The following is a 15,181-nucleotide window of genomic DNA, read 5'->3' as shown; positions in this document are numbered from 1 at the left end:
AACGCTGTTGACAGTGTTATTTCTTATGTATCCCACCTTCGCACCTACTCAAAGCATTTCAGCGTGCTGGTAAGAACTCTTTGTATGGATCAAACGCTTATTAGCCCATTCTACGGATGTACTGTAGCCACTCTCCCATGCTGGCCCCTCCAGATGTTTCCAGAGTGTTGCTAGAAAAGAGTTAAGCAGCGAGGACCCTGGAGAGGCAATGTAGCAAGGGCACAGAGCCCTGGAGGCAGGCTATGTAGCTTGAAAGCCCGGCTCCTCCACTTCCTAGCTGTGCATCTGTGAGTGAGGTACCTAACCACTCCGTGCCTTGGTCCCATCATCAGTAAAACAGGGAGAATGTCAGCAGCTGGCATGCAGGGTGGCTGTAGGGTTAAAGGTGTCAATATTGGGGGCTGTCAGGAGAGTGTATGAGCCCCGGGGAGCTCTCCGTAAGTGCTCACAGCCACTCCACCAGCACTTATGCTCCTGAAGGCCAGGCGATTCCACAGAACACTGTCCCGGAAGTGGGATCACAAGGTCAGCCTGCAGAACTTTAAGGAAAGCACCTTTGAAAATCTCAGCAGCGCTAAGAGAAAAAGGGTCTTTAGCCCAAGAACAAGGGTTCGGGGGACCCAGAAGATGAGGCTGCCCTACCACCAGAATTCCAGAATTCCCACTGCCAGCCTTTCTGCCAAGTGTTCATCCAGCCTCCTGCAGGAAACAAACCCTCGTGCCCTCCCACCTCTCCCAGAGGAGGCCTGGGCCAGGCCAAGGAAGGGTAAGCACCAGGGGCCCTCAGTGGTTCCCCATTAATCTAGTGCTTGCATTTTAAACTCCTAACCTTGTATTCTTCTCCTTAAAGAGAACTCCCAAATTGTATTAGCTTCAGGCGTCACAGAACTCGGAAGTGCATCTCGACATACCACTGGTATGTTAATCCGTCTGTTTCTCCCACTAAATTATTAACATCTTGAAGACACAGCCCTTACCTTATTCTGTCACACCTCCAGTGTCGGCACACTGCCGGGCAGCTAGGTGTGTTTGCTGAATGAATGAATGAATGAATGAATGAGGGGATGAGAAGGAAAACACTCCGTGAACTGAAATCTGTTAATTTTACTCATTCCACTTGGATTCCCTCCTCAAAATCGCCCAGAACAAGTTAATCTTTTTCCACCTGACAGCCTCTCAGATATTCAAAAATGGCTCCTCTCTTCCAGGAAAACAACCCTCATTCCTGTAACGAGTGCTCTCTTCTTAAAGGTTATCAGCAACAGAAATTCCACCAGGCTTTCCACTGCTGTCCATTTTCATATCTAAAGACTGCCAGGCTGTGCTCTTATCTACGCAGAATGCTTTGGCCTGCAGTCTGTCTGTGGTCCAGCTGATAACATTCATTTTGGGGGAGGAAATGCTTGAGTTCTGAGGGAGAGAGCCCACGCATGTGACTCTTCAGGCCTGAAAGGATGCACTGGAGAAGACAGGCCTGGCTCTGCAGGGGGCAGGCCACAGCCCCTGGAGGACAGTAAATGAGTCCCCTGCCTGTCCTTTGATCGGCAGCCCCTGCTCTCCCCACCCTCACCGTTTGTTCTCTCCTATCAGCAGTGGGACGTGGTTCCAAAAACATCTCCTCAGAGTGACCTTCCTGGACCACCACACCTACACTGTGATCTCCCCTGGGGTCCCCCCTGCCGGCCCCCCCATCCTGCTATTTTTTCCTGCTCACGGCCAATCCCTTCCTTTCCCCACTGTTTGCTAGGATGTGAACTCCCTAGGTCTTTGTCTGCCTAGAACAGTGTCTGGCACATAACAGATCTCAGAGATATTTGTTGATGCACAAATGACACTAGCATTTACCCACCGCACATTCTGCATATACTCTGCTGGGTGCTGGGGGTACAAATGTGTTCACGTTAACGCCTCTGTGTGTAAGTCGCTCGCCCGGGGAAAACCCCACTGCAAGAGAGGAAATGCCCTCTCCCCAGTTCCATAATCACACCCTCAACCTGATCAAGGTCTCTGCAAGCATTGGACAGCGGCCACATGCCACCCCCTACGGAAACACACACACACCAGCCATCGCACACAGATGCACATTTCCACCACACGTATCTCTGCACACCCTGTTGTATGTTACGTGATTCCATTAGTGACACACACCGTAAGCACAGCTCCCTGGGTGTGAAGGAGGTAGCCGTCCACCCACGTATTTTGCCTTTCTTGCTGCTGGAGGGCCAGAGACCCCAGGTCCAGGTCCGTGGGGACAAACGCTCCCCCACCTTTTGCTCTTTTTTTTGTTCTGGGACAGTACTGTCTCCCACGGCCATCTGATCAAATGTCAACCAGCAGACAGGTACTCTCTGCAAGCTTGCCCTGTTCAGTAGCTGCATCACTTTGTACCAGTTAATGAGCTTTTCAGATTCTTGCTTCCTCCTCTGAACTTGGGCCAGTGGCATTTTGTGAGCAGTAACGGCAAGGAAAGGGTCTGAAATAGGACCCGATCCATGGTTAAATAAATGTGGTGGGCGGTGGAATTGACAGTGGGGGCAGGGTGACTCTTCAGCATCACTTAGATATGAATTTCAAGAACGGTCTAGCATCACTGTGTGCCTCGTCTGGCTAAATCTCCTTCTGCATGCAGGAAAAGACACCTTGATCACTCCTCACGACTGGAAGAAGGCAGGACGGTTAGGACCCCCAAGTGGGCGCCTTGTTTTCCTCTCTTCCTCCTTCCATCAACCACACAACTGGGGAGGTGCCCCGGCTCTGTCTGTGGGTTGCTCCCCAGGGTCCCCCGTGCACTGGCTCTCCCACCCCCACTGCTACTGTCAGCAGTTCCCACCCATCTTCCAGCTTGAAGACCATCTGTTCTCTGGGGCTTTCCCCAACCCTCTCCTGCTTGATTTATCTCAACTCTCAGCCGGAAAGATGGGTGGTGGTGTCCCCAGAGCACTAGTGGGGAAACTGACATGGCTTGGACTCAGAAGGCACTTGCCCCAGACCTAACAAACAGTGGACCTGACCTCCCCCTGGTCCTTTCTGACCTCTCTGCCCCCTTGGCCTCCAGGTGAGAGGTGCCCTCATGGCCTTCCTGTTGGCTACACTGACTTTGCCTTCAGAGGAGGGAGATGCTGACAGGCTGGGCAGCCTCCCCCGGGGCCTCCTGATGGGCACTGTTCTGTGTCCACCAGAACTGGGAAGAATCGTGAAATACGCATGTGTTTGTCTTCCAGGCAACCACGGCCTAATTAAGGAGGCTTAACTATGTACTTTGGGACAAGATTTTGTGGATGAGGGGACAGAAGGAAGGAAGAAAAAGAAAGAAGGGAGAGTGAGAGGGAGGGAAGGAAGGAAGGCAGGGAGGGAGGGAAGAAGGAAGGAAGGGAGGGAGGGAAGAATCCTGTGCTGGCCGTGAAAACCCTGGGCTGCAGGACATGCTGGCATCACACGGATTCTGTCCCTGGTGGATGTGACCCGAGTGCCACCATTGAGTGTCCTATTTATAGCCCCCGAAATAGGGTTTAGTGAAGGAGGGACTTCATTCCTTTCAGCCTCTTATGTGATTCTCAGAACAATGTGAAGGGAGGGTGGGAGGAAGGTGGATGGCGTGAGGTCAGACACTGGCAGGGCGGGGGTGGCTGGGAGGGGACCGGTCCCCACCCGGGGGGACACTTCCATGAGCCTCAGTGTTCTCAACTGTCGAAATACTGTTAACAAGAAGGACCGAAAAGCCCTGTTTAGAAGGTTAAACGAGTCCAGAATGTCCAGTATTTCCTGGGCAGAAACTCGGGAAGGATAAAAGGGCAGAGAGATGGCAGAATTCACAAAAGCCAACCCTGACTTGCTCAGAGGGAGGTCTCAGGGAGACTGGGGGTCAGGGGGTGGTCTGGGAGGCTGAGGTGTAGACACGATGGGGGTCCCTAGAGGAGGGGGCCCGCCCAGTGGGGTCATCTAGGAGTCCTGGCACCCGGGTTCGTGCCTGCTGCCGTGTCCCCTGCTCTGGCGTGCAGATGGGCACCAGAAGCTCTAGGACACCCTGAGCTGCCCAAGTCAGGCGGAAAAGCCAGCGGTGAAAGTTGGCCGTGGCAGCCTTGAACGAAGAGCTGGCTTCTCGCCCTGGCTCTACCTGCTAATGGGCTGAGGAATCACACGGGTCAGGCCTCCGTCTGAGCTGTCTTAGCAGTGAAATACAGGGCAGGGAATGGCTAAAATGTCATGTCCAAAGTCTCAGGTGGACCTCGTCTACCACTAGTGTCCAGGGGCCACACCATAGCTCCTTAAGCCAGCCAACTTGCCCAGCCTTAAATTTAGACAACTCCAGAGACCCCCACCCTACCACCTCCTCCAGGAAGTCCTCATGGTTGGAAGCTCTGTATGAGGAAGAGCTTTCTAATCCACAGAGGTGTCCAGAGGTCAGAGGGCCACTGTGTGGGGCAGAGATCTGGCTATCACTGGCAGCATTCAAGCAGAGGAGGAATAACCACACTGTAGAGTTGAAGTGAGGAAACTTCAGTGGGAAGCTGAGCAAGGGATTTCCTAACTCGAAAGATGATGATGATCGTAGCAGGTACTCAGCAGGCACTTTAAAGCAGGCATGCTGCAGGGCCCTGTTCTAAACACTTTCCAAGTATTAACTAATTTAGTACCCACCAGGAGGTAGGTACTATTATCATCCATATTTTATAGATGAGGCAATGGAGGCACAGAGAGGTTACGAAACACACTGAAGGTCACACAGCAAGGAAGTGGCAGAGCCAGTACTTCTATTGAGTGAATCAGTGAATGACTCTGTCGATACATAATTGAAGTCTGGGAGAGGAAGGTTGAACAAGGGCGCTGCTAAGGATCTTTGCAAATGCTTGGATTTTACAATTCCTTCTGATTTCACGCTCTTTAAATGTGCGACCTTTGTAACTTGCTGTCATTTAATCGACTCACACACAACTTCCTCCCAGCCTCTCCCATAACGGTTACAGCTTATGTTCAGAGAAAAAGGGAAAACCCCTTTACTCCATCCCAGAGGCAGGTTCCCTCCCAATGATGCAGGGGTATTCTGATATTCCAAACTGTCCCCAGGGCCAGTACATTTTTTCTCCTTGTTTGGATGTTTGGCATTGTAGAGACATCAGTTTAATTTCTATAATCCTGTAGTTCACAAATGATTTTCACTTAGCTCAGTTTGTTCCCTTTCATAGGTTACAGACAGAAAAATAGAAGAGGCCCTTATGTTGGAACCAATTCTTCAAACCATTCTGAAAGGTGTGTGTTTCATTTGAAATTTCCCTCAGGTGGTGGTGCACAGCCACACTACCTTCTAATCTCTCCTTTTCGTTTTAATTTCCTTTTTTGCCAAAAGACTGAAGTTTAAAATTTAAGGATATGCTTCAGAAACACCCAGGAACACCCCCCACTAAGACATTCTTGTTGGTGGCAACTAACATGTTTCCCAAGCAACAGTTTTTATTCATCAAACTCTCCACCAGGTGGTAGGATTAACAGCGTTTTCAAGTAACAGGAACAACAAACACTTCTCTCCACTGTGAAGATGTTATTAAAAGGCAAGTTTTCAGTGTTGCAACAGCAACTTTTACTGTTCATTCTTCTTGAAGCAGATTGCCCGAGAGACACCTGTCTAGGGATCTGGGTAGGTTTCCATCCCCTGATGACAAACTTTATACCAAGCCTTCCTGCTCAGTCCTTCCTCAATCCCCAGGCACCGTGGGGCTCTCTGAATTCAACTTATGCGGACAAGTCAAAGGATGAGTGCTTGCAATCAGCAATGCAGGGATCCACACGGAGATCTGAGAATCCAGCCAGACTATCGAGGGCTAAATAAACCCATCCAACCAGCCCCAAATGGTGAATCAGGGAAAAGGCTTGGAGCCCCAGGCCTCGGCAAATAGCATGTGGAGAAAAATTAGAACCTCCTTCCAAAAAGGATGTTACAGAACTTGGGTCCATTTGTCATGCCTGTCGGGTGGGATGGCACATGTCTTAGGCTACGGTTGGGAACAGATACCTGGTATGATGTGTTTCATAGCTGCACCTCTTGGGGCAGCTGCCCACCTTCCTGGTTCCCCTGATCTAGAGACACAGGATGATCCTGGCAATCGCACAGCATGCTGCCTGAGATCTTGGGCTTCGGGCAGATATGGAACAATCATGAATTCTGGCTCTGCCGCTTTCTAGCTATGTGGCCTTGGGCAAGTGGCTTCACTTCTGTGAGCCTGTTTCCACATCAGTAAAATGGGTTAGGAAAAAAGTACAAAACAGTGATTTACAGGGCTGTTATAAAGACTAGGGATCTAATATTAAAGAAATGATCAGCTCTAACTGAGGAGGGAATGTGTACATCTTAGCTCAGTGGAGGTAGAAGTGCTGATGGCAGGCCCTGAGCACAGGGGAACCCAGAGACCACCTATCGCTAGGCTCCAAGGTTGAACTCTCGGGGTTTTCTAGAAAATCCAACAAGTGAAACTGTGGTCTTTGAAATCCTACTCAAGGACAGAACACACACAGTGACCTCTTTGCTGACAGTTCGTCACTTTACCCCCAGAAATGTGCAGGCAAGCTTCCCTGTTCCCAGACTGCCTGCAGATTTCTTCTCTCCTCTTTCCTTTCTCCTAAACTCTATTCATGCAGTTGTTCTATGACTTTAACTCCGTGTACTAGCTGACTCCCTCCCCTGAGAAAATCATTTACAGGCAAAATAATTAAATAGCAGGGAAATTATCTAGCAAAATGTCTGAGTTATTGGTTGACAGGCCCTTTCTGGAGGTTCCACTGTTATCTGCCTACCTGAGTCTCACCAGCAGAACCCCACCTTGATCCTCTAAGCCTCCCCTGGGGGTGGCACTCTCTGGCTTCCTAACAATGCTAAAGCTGGTTCTTGGCCAAGTCTGTTTCTGGTCCGGTTCATCCATACTTACTTTGCATGAACTGTAAATGGCAGTTGTGGTTGTTATGTGCTGCTGTGTTGTGTTATGTTGTGCTGTGTTGTATTGTGTTATTATGATGATAAAGTTTTGGTTCCCTAAGTTGACTCGAGGATCTAATGGGGATGCTGAGACTCAGTTTGTGGGATTTTCTGCCACTGTTCTCAGACTCAGCCAAGTGGATGGAGGGAGAAGGGGGTGAGGTAGAGACAGCAAGGCCCTGAGGGGCCAGGATGCAGGGAGGTGGCCCCACCAAGGTCAGAGGCCATATCCTAAGCCCATGTGGACCTGCTCCCCTGGCTGACCTTCAGCTTCCTCACCTGTACAGCTCAAGGTGGGAAGGGTGGGTGGTGGGAGCTCCAAAGGGTGAGCGGAGGAAGATGTGTGATGGGGCTTCGAGGCGGCTGGAAGTGTGGGCTTATTCCTTCCCCAGGAGTCACCTACTTCCCATGAGGGTAATTCCAGGCACGCAGAAGATCCGGGTGTGGGCAACACCATGTGACCTTGGGTAAGTCTACAAAATGGGGAGGGCCCTGATCCCAGTGGAGCACACAGAAGAGACGAACGGAGGTCCAAATAGGGTCAGATGCCAACGGCTGTGAGTGCGGAGGTGACCTGTCTTCATCCTGTCATGTCCTTGAGAGGCTCCAACAAGGAAGCCCTTGGTCTCTGGCTACTGGGAGGGCTCGCCTCTTGGTGACACAGCGATTGTGGGGGGCAGGCAGGACAGAGCCAGGTGGGAGAGTGTATCCTCCTGTCCCCTCCCTGCCAGGGGGAAGGGGGAGGCTCTTCCACAAGCTTCTATCAGCTCCTACTGCCGTGCTCTCCTGGTTCCTCTCGCCCATCCCTCCCTTTGCCTCCTCTGGGGGGGATGGGAATGGTGGGGCGTGGTCACTGGGCCCAGGTACTGCTACATCCCTTGCTGATTTCCCTAAATACTGCTCCCAGCTCTGTAAACACTCTTTACTAAACTCTCCACTCAATCTGAGTGTACGTCTTTTCTACCGGAACACAAAATGATCTGAAGTTTAGAATACTTGCCACTGCACTGGGCACACACTAAACATTTAATAAAAAGTAGATGTTACTTAGTTTATAATCAAGAAGGCCTGTTCATCAGCCTCATCCTGTCTTGGGGGATTTATATTACCCTCTACTAGTCGAGGAAATGGAGATTCAGAGCTTAAGTGTGTGAATGAGAAATGCTGCCTGCCGTATCAGCAAATAAAGGATGCTGCAGCCATCAAGCCACTACAGCCGCCCCTGAGGGAACTCAGGATGGCAACAAACCCTCAGACCCTGCAGCCAGCCCTAAAGGTACATCCTGAGGGAACTCAGGATGGGAAAGAACAGGATACTGGCCCTAGACAGCTGAGGTGCACATCAAAGGAATGATTTCAATGAGCCCAGACCCTTGCATCTTCCCATACACAGAAAAGTGCCAAATTCATTCACTTGAGATGTCTGGTTTTCTTTCATTAATGGTAATCTTTTGATGTTCGAATTACCTGGTCTTCGTGGCGAAAACCCCTCTATATCCTGCTTCCCCCCTGACCTACTTGAAGCAGTCCCTCAGAGCTATCTGAGAAGCTGTCTCCCCGGCTTGAAGTCCTCAGGAAGTCCACCAAAAAAACCATAATTGTCAACCTCGACTTTTAGGTTATGCCTTTTTTTTCCCATCGACAAATGATGTCCCCAAGGTCATGGGCAGGAGGTGGAATAGGCTCAGGACTAGGGTGGAGCTCTTCTGAATCCTGGGCCAGGGGTCCCCCTAACGGGAGGAAATATCCTGACACCGGGGCCATCTCTCTAACACTTGTCCCTGGGTTGACCACTCCAGAGTCCACTCCAGGTGCCTTCAACTTCGACACATGCCACACGGCCTGCTGACCAGCCACGCCACCTGAGCCAGGATAGGCTCTGGGCGCAGGGTATCCCTCTCCCCCAGCCCAGGTGCCACCGCTCCTGGGAACTCTCCGGGGTCATGCCCGAGGGAAAAAGAAAACTTTAAAAGCTTACGCAACCTGCAGGAATGAGAAAAGAATGCTACTACCCCAACCCAGCCATTCTGCCTTGCTGCTTCCAGGGTAGGTTTTTTACCCACCATTGAACATTTAAAGCCAGCCTAGGGTTTCAAGTGTTTTTCCATGAGCTTTCCAAAACGTTCCACCTCCAGTCACCTCTTCTATTCCCACATGCTCTGTCCCAAGGCAGTATCTCCAGCCAGCAGCACTTCCTCTTAGAACCCTCTGGAACCAGACTGTTAACTGGGTCCCGGGAGGCTCTGGGAGCCCAGCCCCACAGGCAATATCCTCTCACGCATGACCTCGCTTCATCCTCATAGTGGCCCACTTCCTGCGGGCATAATCGCCCACCTGCATCTCAGATTTGGCCAACGGAGGTGCAGGGCTTGCCCGAGCTCACCCAGGTTGACCTGGGCGGCGTGATCCTGAAAACCTGGGCGCTTTCCCCCCACGCTGCCCGCTGTGCCATTTCACTGCACTCTCCCAAATCAGCTCCTCCAACCTGATACTCGTCTAAGGACGAGCATTAGAGAGAAAGCATCGAATTTTATTTTTTAAAGCCAAAGCAGCCACTGGCTTTCTTACACGCCATCACTCTGAAGCCCAGAGCCTTTGGAGGATCGCCGAGTCTAGGGACCTGCACTCTGGCTGAGTAGCAACGGTGAATCCCACAGAAGCAAACCGGAGATCAGCACAGGATCCAGGGGCCAAAGCACCGAACCCCTAAAATCCCCAGTTCCCTCCCCTCTGCTGAACCATGCACAAGAAACCTCTGGCCATTCTGTTATTTTACTTTATTTTTCTTGCGCACACAGGGCACACGCCACTTTGATTCGATACCAGTTCTATGCATTCAAGAAAATACTCTTGCTCTCCTGCAGTCTGACTTATGCCTGGAAGAATTCCCTAAGGTACCCGTGGGTTGTCTCCTCAATGAATCCTTCCATGGGTCCCCCAGGTAGAGGAATCCCTTCTCTTCTCTGTCGAAACCCTGCCTCGGCCAGTGCATATTTCTGCTCTAGTGCAAACCCCACTGTAGAGTAACTCTTCATGTCCCCATGCACCTCCCCAGGACACTGTGACCTCTGGCGGGGTGGGGATGGAGGGGACAAGGACTGACCACATGTCCTTCCATCTCTATAGTTCTAGCACCTTGCATGGTGCCTGGGACACAATAAGTTCCTAATAAATGTTGGATCAACCGAAACAGCCCAACCAGGTGGAACCAGAAGGTTGATAATGCTGACTCCCACGTACCTCCCCACCAACCAGTCAGAAGAATGGCCGCCAGCTGATCACGCCCTCTTTGAACCATTACCATAAAACTTCTCACTACCCCCTCCAGGCTGGGACACATAGTTTTGAGGGCATTAGCCCGCTGTGACCCCCTTTGCCTGGCAAAGCAATAAAGCTATTCTTTTCTACTTCACCCAAAACTCTGTCTTCTAGAGTTAATTCAGTGTCAGGGTACAGAAACCGGATTTAGCTTCATCTCCAAGGATATATTTGTCTCCAACAATGAAAAAGAGACATAAGTGCATGGAAATGAGTGGGCTTGGGGAAGGGGGAGCCCAGACAGCTAATCTATTTAAAGTTTGAGACCAGCCAGCGGTCTAGATCAGCTCTGTCACTGCAGGTCCCTGTGACCTCCCCACGGGGCCTCAGTATTTTTACATAAAATGAAAGAGTTAGTTGAACAAAATGATTTCTAAGAACATCTCAGCTCTTACAGTGGGAACCACCTAGGTCCCTGTGGTTCCTATTTGCAATATGCATCATTGGAGAGTCCGTACAGATGTCACCCCAGAGCCTGAAACTTCTGGGCCCTGTCTCCATACCCAATGCTGAGAATTGCTGGAGAATAACTTTGCCAAGTGAGGGTGGGCTTCTCAAGGCTCCAGGAGTGAAAGGGGGTACACAATTGGCATGGGGTGGGCTAGGGTTGTCTGTGATGCCAGGGATGCCTGGAGCATTCTGAGGATGGAGCTGGAGGCAAAAGCACATGGGAGGGGGGCACTGTCTTCACAAAGAAAGGCTCTAATGGCCCCGAGGTGATGTCAGCAGAGCTCCACACCTCTCATTGCCCAGTGACACAGACCCAGAGCGTCAAACAGTCTGGGTGTCAAGTGGTCACATAATTGAGCGCTGGCCCTGGGGCTAGAACGCAGGCTCTTGCTGGGGCCCAAGGCTAGGCTCCTGGGACCAAATTGAGCAGGAGAGAGTGCCCAGATCCTCCGCTCTGCAAGGGGGTTGGCAGTGCTGGAGGTTCCACAGGGTTCCATAACTGACCGAAGTGTATAGAAGCCTTATTCTAGAGTAATTCTTTGTGACCAGGCCAGCTCTTCCACTGGCCTGTGGCGTGTGTGTGCAGATGCATACGGAGAACTCGCTGGGAATCCGTGTACGGACAAGATAACTGGTCGATTTTATTTTTTGCTTTCTTGGCTGCTTTTTGTGGTATGGGAGGGGACCTAGGAGAGGGTTAAGGTTTAGATCCTGCAAGGCAAAAGCCCTGTCCAAATATAATGCCTTTGAGTCAGCAACGGATTCAGACAGAGTTAACTGACCAGAAGATTAAGGGACCCCTTCCTACGGGGCTGCGGACAGCTTGTCTCCAGGTGATGTTCCTGGGGCTGGTGGTGGAGAGAGGAGAGGGACACCCACCTGGCTCAGAGTCCCACGCACCCGCGAGGCCCCAGGACCTCCGAGGAATCCTTAACCACTCGGCCCACCGATGGATCCAGCCCACCAAAGCTGGGGCACCGAAGGCTCCGACGACCAGTACTAGGCAGGTCCCCGACTTCAGGACTTCAGGTGCTAGTGAGCCCAGCCGGGGAGTGCCCGGCCTGTACCTCCAAAGTGGAAACAGTCCTGAGGCCAGCAGGAGGCTGCTTAAGAGCCAGCTTCCGTCTGCTGATAGAGCTTGCAAGAGCATAACCTTCAGCCCTTAAAGAAATTCCTCCGCCATCACTTCTGGCAACACTTCCTGTTTTCTTCTCTAACCCCAGTGCTCCAGGGGGGTGCTAACCCCCAGCCAGCGGAGGGAAGTGAAGGTAAGACTCTGCTGGGGCCCAGGCCCTGGCCTTGCCCCAGCGCAGACCTGGACAGCAAATGCAGGCCTAGCACAACACAGGGACAGCATATTCCCACGCGTGTGGGATCGTTCAAAGGTCGGGAAAGGACCCCCTACTTATTCGGTCATGTATTCAGCAAAATACATTTTTCTTATGATGAAATTCCTTTCCCCCAGACTTGAAATCAAAGCATGTGAATATATACATACACATATGTAGTATGTGAACATACGTATGTATGTCTACTTATACACACACGCTCACTCAATTACATATAATATTTATCTTGGGTAACATATTGGTAAGGTAAGAGCAATGACCCCATTTTACCCCCACTCCGCCCCCCAGATCGGGGCATGTTATGGTGAACTCTCGGGTCGGTCTTTTCAGCTAACCGCAGGATTTCAGAAAAAGGCCGGGCCATGGTGTTTTGGGGGTAGGGACCGGAGGTGCAGGGAGCGACCCCAGGCACCCTGCCGCCGCACCCCTTCCAGCCTCGGAGCCAAGAGGCAATCTCCAGAGTAGTCGGCAGGGGGCAGTGCACCTTGCCTTTTCCGAACGTCGGGAACGCTCTCCCGCAGCTCCTGGGAAAGAAAACCTGGCGGCTTCGCCCCAGCGTCTAAGAAGAGCCCATCTTTGAGCCCAGCACGTAGTAGGTGCGCAAGGTACGTCTAGAAGCCAAAAGCGCTGGGCTAGGTAGATGGATGCGAAATGAATAGTAAACGTGGGATGAAAGAGGCAAGGGACGTCCCGCCCTCTGCCAGCGCCTTCCCTCGAAGAGGCCTTTTCAGACAGCCTTCGTACCTACTGTGTGCCAGGCGCGATGGCTGTACAACCTCGTTCCAGGCCGACCTCATTTTCCCCGCTGGCGAGTACCGCCCCCCGCCACCTCAACACACACACACACACACACACACACACACACACACACTCGCACACACGCGCACACAGGCACACACACAGCCGCAGAGCGGGAGCGGGTGCTCGCTGTCTCCTTGGGGAACTATCTCTGCACAAATCCGCGTGGCGTGGGACCCGGGAGGGGGATGAGCCGGAAGAGGCGAGGAGTCCCCGGACGTGGGCGCGTGAAAGCCCGGCGGATGCCTGATGCAGCGACGACGCCGCGAGCAGGTCACTGCCCTCAGGGTCAAGGCTGTCTCCCTCTGCGGGACACGCAGAACCCGCCCAGCCCCCAACCACTCGCAGACTTCTGAGCGGGCACGTGTCCGCTCGCCCAGCGACCCCACCAAGCCCCGCGCGTGGAAGGTGCGGTTTGGGACCCTCGCGTGGGAGGGAGGAGAGACTCAGATCTCCGGGGGAAGAACAGAACCCAGATGATCCCAACACCCTTCCCAGGAGACCAGGCCGCGGGATACAGGGAAGGCGCCCAGCTGGGGAGCAGCCTCAATCCCCACGTCAAGTTCAGCCGCGCTTCCTCCCGCAAGGTCAAGTTCAAACACACTCTCGCTTAGTGAAAAGAGGAGCTGGAAGTTGCGCCCCTGTCCCGATTCTGAATCAGGTTGTACCCCCATCAGGGCGCTCTGCCCGGTGGCACCGCTCCCTGCTCCTGCGCTCTCCCCAGGAGCGGCCCCTGCGCCGCGCGGGTCACACACCCGAGACGCAGACAAGTTGCTAACTTTTGTGAGATTATTTCGCAGCAGCTGCGGCGCCTACCGGGACTGGGGCGGACCCAGAGTTTCGACTCGCCACGGGCACCACCCCCGCCACGCTCCCCTTCGCCCACCCTGCCCACCACGCCACGTCCAGCCGTCCTGTCCCGGGTGCCAACCTCTCCACCGTATCCGGAGCAATGCGGGCCTGCGGTGTCCCCGGGGGCGATGGCCACCTCCTCGATCTGCGCCTGCTCGCAGCGGATTTGGAAGCACGATCCGGATACCATCCCTCGGCCGCCCGACCGGATCACTGGGCGGCCTCCGCGCGCCCCAGCACCCCTGGTTCCGCTCTAAAGCGCCGGAGGGCGACCCCGCTGGCCACTCCGCCTTCCGGCGGCCCCCACCGGGGAGATGCCAGCCCGGCGCCGAGTGCAATGTCACTGGGGCCACCCCGGGGACCGCTGCCCCAGACCCGGTGTAGGCTCCCCGTTGAGCATCCAGCAGCTGCTTTTGAAACGGCTGTAAACCCCTGAGCCCGACCCTCTTCTGCGACCTCCTTCCTCTCCCAAAGACCCCGGCGACACCGCTGCTAAGGAAGGGGTCTGCCTACATCTGCCTTCCCCTCTCCCGGCACCTGAGGTCTTCAACCCACTTCCACCCTCCTGTCACACCCTCCTGGATCCTTCCCCACCACTTCTGTCCCCAGGCGCGGACAATCGCCCCTCCACTCGGAGAACACAAGCGAAACTGCCGGAGCCCCAACTCCGGTGGATGCAGCCCCCCGCGCACCCCCGGCTCCGCGCGCTCACTCACCGCGGCCGGAGACACGCGAAAGTTTCCTGGGCTTCGGGGGATGAGGGGAGTCGGAGGAGAATCAAAAGGGGGTGTCCCGAACACTCGCCCCCTTCCCAGTTCACATCGCCCCTTTCTCCTCTCCTCCTCCTCTTCCTCTTCGTCCTCCTCTTCCTCCTCCCTCTGGTCTTTGTCTTTGCAAAGTGTCGAAACTGTCTGGCATAGTGGAGCTCCGCCGGCGGAGGCTGGAGCCGGGGAAGCGGGGAGGCGGGGTGAGGATGGGAGCGGTCTCGGGAACACCTTCCCCCGGGTGTAACGGGAGGGGGAGGCGGGCGGGCCGGGGAGGGGCCGGCCGCGGCCAGGAGCCGGGGCGCGCGCCGGAGCCGGGCGGGCGCCTCTCCTGCGCGTGGCCCTCCCCTTCCTCCGCCCAGCGCCCGCCCCTCGCGGCCCGGCGCTCTCCTCGCGTCACTCCCTCCTCCCGGACTCGGTCGGCTTTCCCCTAGCTCTGGGCTGCCTGCGAGCCGAATATAGAGCTCCGAGCCACGTGGACCGCTGTCGGCTCGGGCGCGGGGACCGGATCGCCGCCCCGAGAGGGGCTCTGCGGGGACGGCTCGGCGACACTTCGCGCCGGGGCCGCCGCCTTTCAGGGTGGGAAGGCTGGGGAAGAGAGGCCAGGGGGGCCGGGGGATCAGCCCCGCGGAGGAGGTGACGGCGCCCTGCGAGAGGACGTGGCGGTGCTCTGAAGAGCCCGAGTC

At 54.1% G+C, this 15,181-nt stretch overlaps 1 protein-coding gene across 2 annotated transcripts in view; it reads right to left on the bottom strand.

Annotated features, from left to right (window-relative positions):
- Positions 1–14,775, bottom strand: part of ST3GAL1 (ST3 beta-galactoside alpha-2,3-sialyltransferase 1) — an 87,805-nt gene extending 73,030 nt beyond the window's left edge. For both annotated transcript variants that reach the window (XM_057532221.1, XM_007188906.2), the window contains exon 1: positions 14,448–14,775. The gene's annotated coding sequence lies outside the window, so the exon portion shown is untranslated. The remainder of the gene's footprint in view (positions 1–14,447) is intronic.
- Positions 14,776–15,181: the final 406 nt, after the last annotated feature.

Source organism: Balaenoptera acutorostrata, chromosome 17 (assembly GCF_949987535.1).
Source record: "Balaenoptera acutorostrata chromosome 17, mBalAcu1.1, whole genome shotgun sequence".
Lineage (NCBI taxonomy): Eukaryota > Metazoa > Chordata > Mammalia > Artiodactyla > Balaenopteridae > Balaenoptera > Balaenoptera acutorostrata.
The sequence above is the reverse complement of the archived record's forward strand: the minus strand, read 5'-3'. Positions and strand labels throughout refer to the sequence as shown.